Raw genomic sequence first — 14,832 nt, forward strand, 5'->3', positions numbered from 1 at the left:
TGATTGGATTGGAATTACTAATCGGTGGTAACGAACGGGACCAGTGCAATTGCATATAATGAGTGGTTGCAATTGACATATTTTGATGGGGTATATAAGTTGGCTCTTTATTAATCAGCTGGATTATTTTCGAATATTTTGAATGGGGGTTGTAATTTGATGCTCCGTGTTGTGTACAACTTGTCAAACAGGTGTCATTTTTGCCTTACTACAAGATGATATGACGCGTCATATGAGTTATGTTTACGCTGCCCACGATACCTTTGGCAGAGGAAAAAATAAAGAAGACAACATTATATCGTGGGTTGATTAGTTCTTTTTCCAATTTTAGTCATGATTTTTATCATAACATTATTGGATAATGAATTAATTGTTTCCTCTGCCAAAGGTGTCGTGAGCAGCATAAACGTAATTCATATGACGCGGTATCTTATGCGGAATCTGAAGGTGTTACGTTTATGCAGGAAGCATAAACCAGACATTTTACATAGTATATTATCCAACGGAACTTTCGGAATTTGAAAACAACGCAAATAAGTTTCAAACAGAAGAGAATCTCAGCCATTTCCATGAGCCAGACACATTTGTCTATTCAAGTGAAATAATTTTTGCCATAAATTCGGAAACATAATCAACCCCCCATTCATGGTGAAGCTTTCCGCACACCATGCAAGCCTGTGGTTAAGGCAAGAATTTCTAATTTTATCGAAAATGTACGGTTCTGCATTGGTCGACGGACGTTGCTCGCCAAAGTGAACCGCAAGGATCCTTCGCATTCATTTGTGCAAATTTACTCAGCTCGTTCGTCGGCCATGAACTCGAGTGGGGGAATAATTGTTTAAAATGCCTCGTAATAATAATGTTATGATGAATACATATATATTATCAATAGTGTTTCGCACAAGAAATGCTGAAAAAACCTAAAAGAATGAAATTTAATATTTTGGGTTTCTCTGGTAAGACGGGATAATGTGCCCCCAGTCCAAAACGCCTCTGTACAGGGAATCAATTTTTCTGGAATGCGCGTGCGAAACAAGCGACAAAAGCGAACCAATGACAAAGCTTTGTTTTTGTCGGAGATAATAAGACCGTTACAAATATTTAATTTAAATTATGTCCGACTGGACTCCGAAAGGTCAAGGGGGGGATAATAAAAAATAAATATTAAAATGAAAAAAAAATCAATAAAACTTCTCGGATTTGTTAAACAATGTTTTGAAAATCCACAAAATCATCCAAAATTTTTGTTGTTGCCCCCTAAAAATATAATTTTTGGGCGAAAAAATCCGAAGGGGGGATACATAAATGTTTTTAAATATTTGTATCGGCCTAATGACAAATTGTCAGCAACAAAAAAGAAGACAATCTTGATGCATACTTTTCAACCCGTTATTTTGCATTATTTTTAGAGAAAATTTCGGTTTTTTGCTGTCATAGTTTCTGCTTTTATGGAAATATTCGAGAATCGAACAATGATTATAAAATTAGCATCGTATGCTCGGAAATATAAGAGCATGCAAGGCAAATGATTCTTGTCATATTGTTTTCGTGTTCGGATAAAGGTTTGTCGCTAGGTGCGTTTGTCAGTAACAAGCTCTGTTGATGGCAAAGAGTATATTGTTAGGTTGAGAGTATATTGTATATGGCTACACATACATATGGTTGCTGCTCCGTGATTGACCAGAATCTGTTAAATTGCATAAAGAATCAACTTAATGATGGGAAGTTAGGAAAAGGGAAAGAATGTTAGTAGGTGGTTTTGCCATTTGAATACCGTGATTACCTCTGCGTCTCCACAAAAACTGCAGGAAGAATTATTAGTTAGTCGTCAGATCTAAATTTAGTCTGATAAGTGATGCGACTGTGCCAGTTTTTTATACACAATGATTTTAACGAACTTTTATTCGGCTGCACAAAGCAGAACGAACTAACTACCTGCGCACCGAGCAGGGACACAATCAAACGCGCTCCACCTGTTCTTTCTTTCGACCGCAAAGCACAGTATCTAAGAATTGCGCATGAACGCGATCAAACGCGCATTCCACATCATGCATGCCCGGTGGTATGTGCAAACGGGGATTTGCCGTTTGGCCGAATGCCATGTGGCCGAAAGTTGTGTGCCAATAGGCCGAAAGTCATTTGGCCGAAAGGGTCAATCGGCCGAATAAGACATTTGTCCGAATATGTCATTTGGCTGAAAGAGTCGTTTGGTTGAAAGGGTCATTTGTCCGAAATGGTTAATTGGCCGAATAAGACATTTGGCCGAATAGATCATTTGAAAAGTGAGAAATTAAGAGAGACGTCTCAGTTCTATTTCCTCTTTTCTCACTTCTCACCGTAAAAAGTAAGAAGTTTGAAGTAAGTAGTGAGTCGTCTCACTATGCACTACTCACTTTTCACAGTGAGAAGCAAGAAATAAGGAGTGAGAAGTGAGACATTTCACTTCTCACTTCTCGCTGTAAAAAGTCAGAAGTACGAAGTGAGTAGTGAGAGGTCTCTCTACCCACTTCGCACTACTCACTTCTCACTGTTAAAAATGAGGAGCGCGAAGTGAGTAGTGAGACGTCTCACCACTCACTTCACGCCCTCATTTTCTACAGTGATTAGTGAGAAGTGAGACGTCTCACTTCTCATTTCTCAATTCTTACTGTGAAAAGTGAGTAGTGCGAAAAGGGGAAGTGAAACGTTTCACTACTCACTTCGTGCTTCTTACTTTTTACTGTAAAAAATGAGGAGCGGAAAGTGAGTAGTGAGACGTCTTACTTCTCACTCCTCATTTCTCACTTTTCACTGCAAAAAGTGAGTAGTACGAAGTGGGTAGTGAGACGTCTGATTACTCACTTCACGATTGAAATGAGGAATGAGAATTGAGTCGTCTTTCTTCTAACTCCAAATTCCTTACTTTTCAAATGACCTATTCGGCCAAATGATCCTTTCGCCAAATTGCCCCTTTCGGCCAAACAGCCCTGACCTTCACGGCCAAACGACCCTTTCGGCCAAATGACCCTTTCGGTCAAATGACGCTTTCTGCCAAATGACCCTTTCGGCCAAATGACCCGTTCGGTAAATTGTGGAGGATTGAATTTTGGATGACCAAAATGACGCGCAGCTCTAACACGTGATCCTCCAAATACTAATCAATCACATTCGCTATCCTTCGATTAGAAAAAAATTACGACATGCATGATCCGTGCAAACCTGCACTGGGACACTCAGTTGGGCTATACAATAACTCTCCTCAGTAGTTAATCTGCATACATAAAAATAAATGTCTATCAGCTTGACATTTATAGACTAGGAAACTACTGGAGATGCGCATGCAGCCGCCCGGTAGGCAGGGATACTGGCGTTTGGCGGTCCAAGAACGAGCGCCCTGGAATATGACTTTACATTCTGTTTTGCTCCTCGTATTTTACGCGTCAACTTGTTGTTGCCAATGCAGGAAATGCTTCAGCAGCATTTTAGACAATGTTTATCGATTTTAAGATGGTGATTAAAAGTATGTACATGGGCCCTACTTAGCCGAGCGGTAAGACGCGCGGCTACAAAGCAAGACCATGCTGAGGGTGGCTGGGTTCGATTCCCGGTGCCGGTCTAGGCAATTTTCGGATTGGAAATTGTCTCGACTTCCATGGGCATAAAAGTATCATCGTGTTAGCCTCATGATATACGAATGCAAAAATGGTAACTTGGCTTAGAAACCTCGCAGTTAATAACTGTGGAAGTGCTTAATGAACACTAAGCAGCGAGGTGGCTCTGTCCCAGTGTGGGGATGTAATGCCAATAAGAAGAAGAAGAAGAAGAAGAGGAAGAGGAAGAACATGCACTTGTTTGATAAGCGACGAATTGAATTTGCAGAACTATATGTTTCCCATCTATCAAGCGTTTATGCTAAAATTTGATTTTGAGCCCTTGACTCATGATCAATATCTCAAGAGTGGCAAGTAAGCGATATGTATCGTGCATCGAAAAGAACTCGACAAGGTTAAATCAATCATTTCGACGAAAATTTTAAAATTGTTTTCACTTATCGAAATGCTTAACGGTTTATAAGCTATAAAGAATCTATTAATTGCTTCATTTCTGTTTCATACGAAGCAATAATTCACATTTGTCGTAACTTTAAATGAACGATCGCTCACTTCGAATGATTGTTTGTTTATCTCTCGCTTGTGAAGGCTTCTGCTACCTGTTGATGGTATTGGTTTGTGTGGGAGTGCTATCAGATTCGTCAAATTGACGTGCGATTCTTTGTTTGCAAATGCAGATAAGTCGTTTTGAAAATTTGGTATTGGGTTGATCAAAAAAATAATAATACAGAAATCCGGGGGAGCTTTGATCGCCGGGGTATCATTAACAAGTTTAACCATTTTCAAGAATTATTTTTTATTATGAAATAGTTTATTCTCTTAATACAATTACTTATTGTAACTTAGGTATCTTATTCTTGATTAAATTTGCTGCTGAATAATATAATTTTGACTGTAATTCCATTTATTTTTCGCAAAAATTAAAAATTAAGATCAACATTATTTTTTAAATCACAGCAAGCTGCCCAAAAAGCATTCAAATAAAATATAATGATAATGACAAACAATGTCGTACCTATATACAATCTTATTTTCTTGGTATTATTTTTACCTTTTCAAGTATACATAAAGGCTATAGGATCACTCAAATACCGAACTTTTGATAGAAGGTTCGGAGATCCATAGTGTTATATATCAATCAACCCAGCTCGACGAATTGAGGTGATGTCTGTATGTGTGTTTGTGTACAACAAATGTGTATAAATATTTGGTACGTCATTTGTTCTAAAGAGATTCAGTCCGGAAAGACTTACATAACATAATATTTTTCAGTACGAGATTGTTTTCAAGTGTGTTTATTTTAGAAAAAAAGTGTTTATCTTCTTTTGTATATTTGATCTGATTTGCTACCAATAAATTTTCACTTTTAAGACCATTTTCAAAAATGATCATATTGATCATATGGACAACAGCGAAGAATAAAAGAAAACGCTATTATTGATTTGAGGGGTTTCTAAAAAAACCACGCAGTAATATTTATTCACAGGTTTTGAGGTCCCCAAATGAGGTTTATGACTATTGTGTGCCTCATCCCCTCCTTTATGATCATTTCTTATGACAAAACAAATCTCGCTTAACTTTTCAAAAGGACCTAAGTAACATTTTTTTCATAAATTAATTTGAATAGCGCAATCAACAGAATAATATGAAACCTTTTTCTATTTATTTGCTTGATCACCTTCATCTGACCTAAGTCTTAATGAAGTAAAAACTAAACCAAATTAAATTACAAAAATATTCGGTACAAACATAAATCATGGAATCAGTCAAAATACATCGTCATTAAAAACAAACAAACAGTTAAGCCAATAATGTTGTCAGAAGGATCATTATACATATAACACAAAACATTCATGATCAGTATACGGTAACCTAGCCTAGGTAACGAAGTCGAATTGCTGGAACCTTTCGTTGAACCTGGATACCATAAACCTAATGGGGTCATGTTGTCCATATCGGGTGTTGCGAGCGTCCGTCAGCAGGAAGTTTCGCCGTCTCAAGGATCTCTCCGGGACATAAATATTCATCTCAGAGAGAATAGCTGGAGCATCGAGCTCACCTCTCAGCACTTTACCGATAAAAGCGGCTTGCATTACAGATTTCCTGCTTTCCAGCGATGCTAGGCCAATTAAGTTGCATCGATGTTCATATGGAGGAAGACGCACAGGATCACGCCAGGGACGGTTCCGGAGTGCCAGTCGAACAAATTTTCTCTGAACAGCCTCAATACGGTCAATCCAATTCTTGTTGTATGGACACCACACCAGTACGGCAGATTCCAAAATGGCACGAACTAAAGCACAGTAGAGTGATTTGAGGCAGAGAGGATCACGAAAATCATTGGATATCTTGAAGATAAAACCAAGCTGCTTGTGCGCCCTCGAAATCACATCTTCATAGTGAGACCGAACTGTCAGCTCCTTATCCATTATTACACCGAGATCTTTAACTTCAGTTTTACGCTGAAGTACTTCGTCAGACAGAGAGTAGTTGAATATAATCGGGCGCCGCAATCTACAGAAAGTAATGGTGTTGCACTTTCCCACGCAGAGTTCCAAACCATTCCGTTTGCTCCAGCTCTCAAAAGATTCCAAGGTAGCCTGTAACTCCAGACAATCATCTCTGCTTGTAACGACCATATACATTTTTACATCATCCGCGTAAAACACTCGCATACCGCGAGGTAATACAAACGCTGCATCGTTGATGAATAACGAAAAAAGCAATGGTCCTAAATTACTCCCCTGTGGCACTCCTGAAGCGATATGGAAGGAATCTGAATACTCCGAACCAATTCGCACTTTCATACACCGGTCTGATAGGTAAGATTTAAACCAGCTCACAAGTCCAGTCGACATTCCGAGTTTTCCAAGTTTGTGAAGGAGAATGCAGTGATTCACGCGATCAAACGCTGACTTAAAGTCTGTATATACCACGTCAACTTGTTTGCCTGCATCCATTGAGCGGATGCACAAAGACGAGAACTCGACAAGGTTAGTAGTCACTGACCGTTTTGGAAAGAACCCATGTTGAGCAGTAGAGATGTAAGCCTTGCAGGTACCGAAGAGAGCTTTGTTCATGATTATTTCGAAAACTTTCGAGCAGGCGCTTAACGATGTTATGCCCCTATAATTCGCAATGTCACGATCAATTAAACGGTTAAAGCTAGTATATTTGTTGCTAGCCAACACAAAACAACACTTGGAGTGCGGAGTACGATTATGTCTGTACTTCCGGAGGGCAGACTGCTTACATTTTTTCAGCTTACGGAAATATCTGTTTGTCCATGGAGGCTTCAGCGGCGGTCGCTTGAGTGGTACATGGAGCTCAATCACACGCTGAATTTCGCGGTTGAATATGCCGATAATATCATCCAGATCCCGATCGGAATCTAGGAAGCGCCAATCAATTGATAATAGGACGGATGCTAGAAGATCATAATCGGCACGTAGAAAATCAAACTGAACCCTAGCAAGAGATTGTTCAAATTGCAGCGGTAAATCCATTACTATACCGACCTCAATTGGTGAATGAGCGATACCGGCAACAACCAGAAGTTCCACTGCTTCAGAAACGCAGCAGACTGGTAACGTCCTGTCATTCACCAGGGCCAAATCGAGAGTCCTATTGTTAGTATTCTGTATGGGGTTCACTTGTGTCAAACCATTGAAACAAAATCCATCGTAAAGTGCGTTCCCAGATCGTGTCATCCTTGATTTACTTACATCAATCTTAAATCCACCATTCTCAGAACGTGTCCAATGCATTTCAGAGTGGTTGTAGTCCCCCAGAAGAAGAGCAAAATCGTTTTGGTTTAGTCCAGATATAATGGATTCGACGGAGTCAACATGGTCTAAGATCATATTGAGGTCATCTCTCCGGTCAGGTGGTAGATAGAGAACTCCAACACTAACGGAACAGTCTGTCAGCTTTATTTTCATCCACAGTTGTTCCAGGCAGTGGTTGATTGAAGTACTCAAATTAATTCATGAAAAAAATGTTACTTAGGTCCTTTTGAAAAGATAAGCGAGAAATTATTTTGTGTTCAATACAGTAATAAAAACCCAGATTAATCCACCTAGCGTTGGTGGTGCCTTTCTCGCATTTAGTTAAGACACCAACCTTATATGGCGCTTCTATAGTTCGATGTACCATTTTCTTCATAACTTTTAAACGCAATGAAGGATCGTTATAAAATTCAATAGTGATCAACAAGGCTTTGTCCCCTGTCGAATGAAACTTGTTGCGAGAAAATCGGTTAAGGATTACTATACGAAAAGTTGTCTAATGTTTTTTATAGCTTTTGTGCACACACATACACACACACATACACACGGACAGACAGACATGTGCTCAGCTCGTCGAGCTGAGACGATTGGTATATAATACTATGGGTCTCAGAGGCTTCTATAAAAAGTTCGTTTTCGGAGTGAAATGATTGCCTTTCGGTACAACTTAGTTGTACGAGAAAGGCAAAACCGTCAAACCTATTTTTTTTGTTTTCAAACAAGCTATCAAAACATTCAGAACGTTGTAAATTGCGACAACGTTTATCTCAAATTTGTTACCACAAATGGCAATACACAATGTTGCAAGAAATATTTTTTAGATAGTATGACTAAGGGCCGATGCCCACGTAGCGTTTTTTCAACGCTGCGTGCACGTGGCGTTGAAAAAACGCTGGTGTGCATCGGTGCGGCGACGCTGCGTTACCGCTTTTTCCCGATGCACACATGCGTCCTTTTAACGCCGTGTGCACGCAGCGTTGAAAATACGCTACGTGGGCATCGAGCCTAAGTGAGGAAATCATGCACACGACAAAGAACTTGCTCATTAGGTACAAACATTACACAGGGCGACATGAGAGACCATGCGTTTCCACCGTAAGCACACGTTCATTGTACAAATGGTCGGCAAACAACGAAGTGTGACCAAAACTATAGTTTTCAAGCATTTATTTCAAGATTATCACAACATGGATGCCATATCCAGTGAAATCATTTTTATAAGTTGTAATTTATCTAATTTAAGAGCAGGAAAAACAAATTCCTGTGCATGAAAAAGTTGAAGTAGACAGTCTTCGTAACCATGTTTTGATAATTTTGCCCGTTCTTTTGTATGGAGCCCGACCATTATGACCAAGTGTTTGTCCCCCAAATACGTTCCAAAATAGCTACCCATTATAGAACGAATATAATGGGCCAGCAGGATGTTCGGAGTCCACCAGCGCACGTGGTCTAATCGCACGATTGTCGCACAAGCATTCGCAGTAGTTCGAGACAAAAAAAAAACAACCTTTTCAGCCTGATTTGATTTGTAAGCCAGTCCACAACGACGCGACGGCTCTGTCTGGCGTCGCCATCATTATTTTCTTTGTGTCAAATTTCTACGAAATCCACATTCTTCAGACCAGCTGAATGAAACGGACGTTGATGATGATGATGACGATAATATTACCCGGCTTCGTAGATCCCTCCCTTCACTGTAAAGCTGCAATTCGCGTTGCCCACATCGCCAGACGGGAGGAATGCAAGGCAAATATTTGATCCAGTTTCCAATCTCGCTCATAAAGCTGTTATTTATGCCGCGGAGCGCATGGTCGAGCAATATGTTGTTCGGTTTTAAAGCGATTTTTCGCAGCGACTCGTTTTTTTTTCATCAGAACAGAACCACATTTGCTATTATGTTGGGTTTACGGGGGGCTTAGAACCGAAGACATAACCATCCAATCGGCGTTGGCAGCTACTCAACTGAGAGGGTGTTGGTTCTTTGGCACCACGCTCTGTTCACTTTGGAAGCTTGCTCTTCCATTCGGGCCCTCTTTATGAAGGGTTTTGAATTGGACCAAATGCTTTTCAGTCTCTATTTTTTGCTTTGAATTACTCAATTTGTTATTTGTTAATGATAGCTAAGACCGGTTATTTGTCACGTTGCGGTAGGAAAATCGAATCGAGCAAATGTCTGTCTGCCCGTAAATATGAGTGCGTGTGCACATAAGTCAGGAAAACATTGGCCAACTTTTCACGAGAATCACGATCAATATGCGCCCCTGAGCAAACCTTCAAAAAGAACAATGATTACAATTGAAAGTGTGTACTTCCTATGTGTTTCCCAATAACGAAACTTATCATAAATAACACGAAATTTGGAGGGAATCAAAGCCTAGTAGAACAAGCTGCTGTTGTTTTATTACGGAAATAATGTATTGAATGAATCAAAAACGTTCGTGTCTTGTTTGATTCTAAGAGATGTTTTTCTTCTGTAGTTTCTGTTGAGAAAACCTTTTCTCGTTTTTTTAAATCATTCAAACAACTTTGAATATTATGTAGAAAATTTTGCGTTCCGAGAATTCTAAGAATTCCTATAAAAGTCGCAAAAAATGTTTCTAGAGCTCAATCAAGGATATTTACCAAAACATGCACTACGTATCTTCAGAGACCAAAGATTTTTCGATGATTTTTTCCTGATAGGAAATTTTCCAATCTTCTTGACAAGAATATTCTACTCAGAATACTCGCTGCAGACAATGTTCCGATTTTTTTTCTCTTCCATACCAACGGCGACAGAATCACAATCGCTAAGCGATAGAATTAAGGGTATGCGATAACACAATTTTTCCTGACGAAACGAAACGAAACGAAATTAGAAATGCAACTGTTGGATCGGAACGAAACGAAACGAAATTCAAATTTTCTTCCGAAACTTCGAAACGAAACGAAATCCGGGTCCATTTGATTCGAAATTTTACGAAACGAAACGAAATTTAATTTTTTTTCCGCGAAATTTTTATTAAATAGTTTTTTTAGCATTATATAAATAATGCAAACAAACGAATAAAAAAATCCGTGGAGAAAATAATTTTGTTTAATATTTTTAGAGTCAAGGTCGTAGATTTTTTTTCTTTAAAATAAAATTTTGATGCGACAACATTAAAAAATTCGGAAAATTATTAGGATTTCCAAAACATTCTTCAACAAATCCGAGAAGGGTTTTGATTTTTTTTTTCATTTTAATATTTATCTTTTATTAACCCCTCCCCCTTGACCTTTCCGGAATCAGTAGAACATAATTTTTATTAAATGTAACGGCCTTAGAGTAAAATTAGCAGTGATTCAAATCGTTCGGGGCTGTCAGTTGAAATATGAATCTGAAACATTAATTTTCCCAGCAGCTGTTTTAAATTCATTTTTTATATGAGTCAACTGTCAAAAAAATAAAACTGGTATAACGCTTAGTTCTATTTTCTGCACATTTGAACCGCGAATGAATCACGACATTCAAATATTTTTCAATTGTTTTGGTGTATGAATGCGTCATTTTATCCACGTATCAATCCACTTTCCAATACCGGGATTTTTTGGGCCGCAACATAATTATTTCATTAAATTGTAAATTTCAAAAACATGAATAAAACACTGCTGGGGAAACAAGCGAGTCTGTTCTATTTTGCTCCAGATTCAAACTAGAATAGTGGTCGAACATTTGAAATGAAACTGAATCCTGTTCACCATTTTAGTATGGTGAAAGTATGAAAAGTATTACAGATTCCAAGTGCCACCCCTTCATTTCAATTAACATCTCAAATAAAGTCTCCAGGTAAATTTTCGACCAAATTCATGACGATTTATTGAATCTGTTAAATTTTCCAAAATGGTCAGTTGATTGCAATACAAAACTCGACTTTTTCAAATTTTTTTTACTAAGGTCTGTTGGAAATCTTAATTTTTTAATTTAAAGTAATTTTTTTACGTTGGGAGTTTTTTATTATGAGGGGCATTTTTCATCCATCACTTTTTTATGGAGTAAGCCTTGGCAGATAAACGAAAATCATGACTGCTAGATGAAAACCTTTTTTTGCTTCATGACTTTTTCACAAATTCTTTGGTGCGTGCACAAATTCTTGGTTCACGCTATCTGCATACAGGCATAAAGCCTGTCCACGTTAAATTTCGGACACCCATCATCAAACGCGATTTTTAAACATTTTTACCAACCACTGAGACGAACTATTTACATGACAGCTCAATCTCTTCGCTTAACCGCTGCTTTCAGCATGTTTTAGCTTTCGTCCAAATTGATGAAATGGCCACAAATGAATTGAACATTATCTAACTGTCCGAAATTTAACGTGGACAGGCTTTAAGCTTGCATTGCATTGGCTAAACGCCCCAGATTATGTGGAACAGTTTACTTGTCTCGCATTTCCTGGTGCCCTGGAAAAGTTCCGAATTCCAGCAGCTCAGCAAAATAAAGAGCAAATTTCCGTAAATAATACGGTTATTGGCTGATTTTAGCAATAAAATGAAAGCTAGGACATGATATAACAATTCAATTGAGACTACCTTGTTACTATTCAGTCGGTAGCTCTGAAGAGGTGATCGCCAGTGTAACTTAATTAATTTGACACAGAATCTTCCAAATACAGGTAGGACTTGATTATACGGAGTATCGATTTTATTTTCACTCCGGCTAATCGAATCACCATTAAAAAATTTAATCTGCAATTTAAAAATCTATGTTTTATTTTACTTGCAGTGGTGTAGTCAAAAATTACTTTAAAAAACCCTGAATAATCCACCTGCGGCATCGGTGACTTTCTGGTGTATTATGAAAAAATAGTATTTTTGCCATAACTTTTGAGTCCATAGTCCGATCCAGCCAACTTTCAATATGAAATGATAAGACAGGATTTCCATTTGAATGCAACTTGTTGATTGAGAATAAGTACAAAAAAATGGCTGGACTCTTTACGCGTTTTTTGCACAAAAAATAATATTTTGGCCATTACTCATTTTATGCCATCAACTCGAACGCAGACCTTTACGATTATTGCTAAATATTAATTGTTAAAAGCAGCAGCACGTCCAAACTAACAACAAACTGCCCTACGGAAAACGCACCGCACCGGCACGATTGTGACAGAAAATCGGTACGATTTTGAAACAATTGAATCTGAAGGATCTAGAAAATGTGTGACAATTATAGATTTCCATAATGTACGGAATCAAAAATATCTGAAGGTAGAAGTTTAGGTTATGACAATGATCTCAATCGGAAAGTTATGAATCAGTTCCAGAATCCGGAATAGATAAAATATCAGAGAATGTCTCAAATCTGGTAAATCTGCAAATATCCAACTAAATCAAATAAATAAATAACTAAATCAGGAAAACTTCTGAAACGTCACCATCTCCATTTAATTGCTTTCAAACAATGATTGTTTAAACTGAATACTTTCAAAAGGTAATGGAAAACGGACAATACGCAGTAGTCCAGTGAGGATTATTTCGCTTATCGAAGAGTTTTTACAACTAGCAGAGCACAAATCGAACAAACGCCTCATAATACATTACATATTTCATACATATATAGATCTACAAATTATTTTATTCCACTGAACAATATTATTTAAATTAACAAATTGAAAGCTAAATGCGTTTCTGTTGAAGATACAGAATTGTATTACGTAGTAAGATTTAGCGAAAGAATTTATATGTATAAAATATTGAGTAGAATTTGAATGGCTTAATTCAGCGGCGCAGCCGAATTTTTTTTTATTTTATGGAAATTGGAATTATTAAAAATTAATTTCGAAATTCCGCGAAATTCCGTTTAATTTCGTTAAAAGAACAATTTTTCAGTCGAAATTTTTGAAATTTAACGATACGAAACGAAATCAGAAAAACAGATTTCGCCATATTCAAATTCCGCGGAATTCCGCGGAATTTCGTTTCGAATGCCCTAAAACGAAATTTTTCGAAATACCGCATATGCTTAGATAGAATCGCGTCACGATTGACGCGTCGCGTCACGATTGACGCGTCGCGTGTGTTTGAGGGGAACCTTAAAGTTGTAAGTCATCTACGACCTCTAAAACAAACCAACCAAATAAGTTATGAAGTTCCTCCGCTGGATGACGTGGATTGTACAAATGACTCTTTACTGTCTCGACTTGCTCAAGGAAACCGACGACCAAGCGAGGAAGCATCGTTTTCCCAAATGCTGGAAAATCGTCGGAAATATTTGGGTTTTATTTCCCCCATCCCCGTACCTAATATGGTCAACTAGAATAAAACATTTTTCAAACCGGTTGGTGCTGTTTTATTGGTGCCATAAATTTCTTCCACTTGTGCCAGTTTTCACTGTCATCGTCGTCGGTTGAGTTGAGAGTTAGCTCTTTGAGCTATTGTCGGTCGAGCGACAAGAAGGGTGGGACGAGTTATGGCTTGGTGAAATATATTTAATTTTCTATTCGAAAACGGATCGACGGACGAGTGTAATATCTGCAAAAAGATCTACGACGGCACTTTATGTTCATCGTCATCACAATCATCATATTCATCCGAACGAACAAGCTGTACATGCGACGTGTGGACCACCCAGCAAAACCGAGAAAGTACAGCAGGATGTGTTGCGAATAAATAAATAAATCAGATTTTTTACAAATTGAGAAAACAAATGTATACGTGCATTGCTAGAATGGTAGAAAATAAAAGTTTTGATTTGACAAAACAAAAGCTTCGTACAAAAAAAATAAGAGATAAATGGGTTCCAATTATGCTGAATCATGATATATAGCTTGGCGTTATAGATGCTATTATACCTATAACAGGTGCTGAAATTGGCACTAGTGTAATATTGGTTGTGAAACCATTTTTTTATTTCAAGTATTTGTAAACAAATAAAAGCAGTATTAGTTACAACCACAAGCACATATTCTACGCTCATAGTCACCGCATATACCTATAGAAACTAGCGGGGAGAATTCTTTGCATTCGTCTGTGGAAATGTAAATTTTCGCCCATCAGGCAGTCTGATGCAAACTGCAAGTGAGTATCCGCAACAATGTGTATGAATCTGTCCACAAATCGTGAAATATGCTTACAGCTGCCACCGTACCACACGGCTCAGCAGATAATAAGTGGCTAGTAGCTACGCAGCTTGTTCAGACATGAATAATTGTCATCATTACGGATAAGCATCCATCACAATGAGCACCCAGTCAGTGTTCACCGACTGTCACCGGCAAAAAGTTAGCTTTGTGGATAATCCAGTTGCGAGCAAACTGTTTCCGCATCATTCCGGTGTTTTCCCAGTTATTTTACCATTTATCAAAATGCTCTGGACAGTCCCTATGATGGTTTATATCAACAAAAAAGTCATGTTTGCCGATGGGCATTTCGGAATTCCATTTCTCATAAATATACATGAGTAACGAGTAAAATATGTATAAAGCGTAATG

General features: G+C 38.1%; 1 protein-coding gene across 1 annotated transcript in view; it reads right to left on the reverse strand.

Annotated features, from left to right (window-relative positions):
* The window catches only part of LOC134210913 (basement membrane proteoglycan), a 654,698-nt gene that overhangs the window by 1,563 nt on the left and 638,303 nt on the right, over positions 1-14,832 (reverse strand). The gene's annotated exons all lie outside the window — the stretch shown is intronic.

Source organism: Armigeres subalbatus, chromosome 2, assembly GCF_024139115.2.
Source record: "Armigeres subalbatus isolate Guangzhou_Male chromosome 2, GZ_Asu_2, whole genome shotgun sequence".
Classification (NCBI taxonomy): domain Eukaryota; kingdom Metazoa; phylum Arthropoda; class Insecta; order Diptera; family Culicidae; genus Armigeres; species Armigeres subalbatus.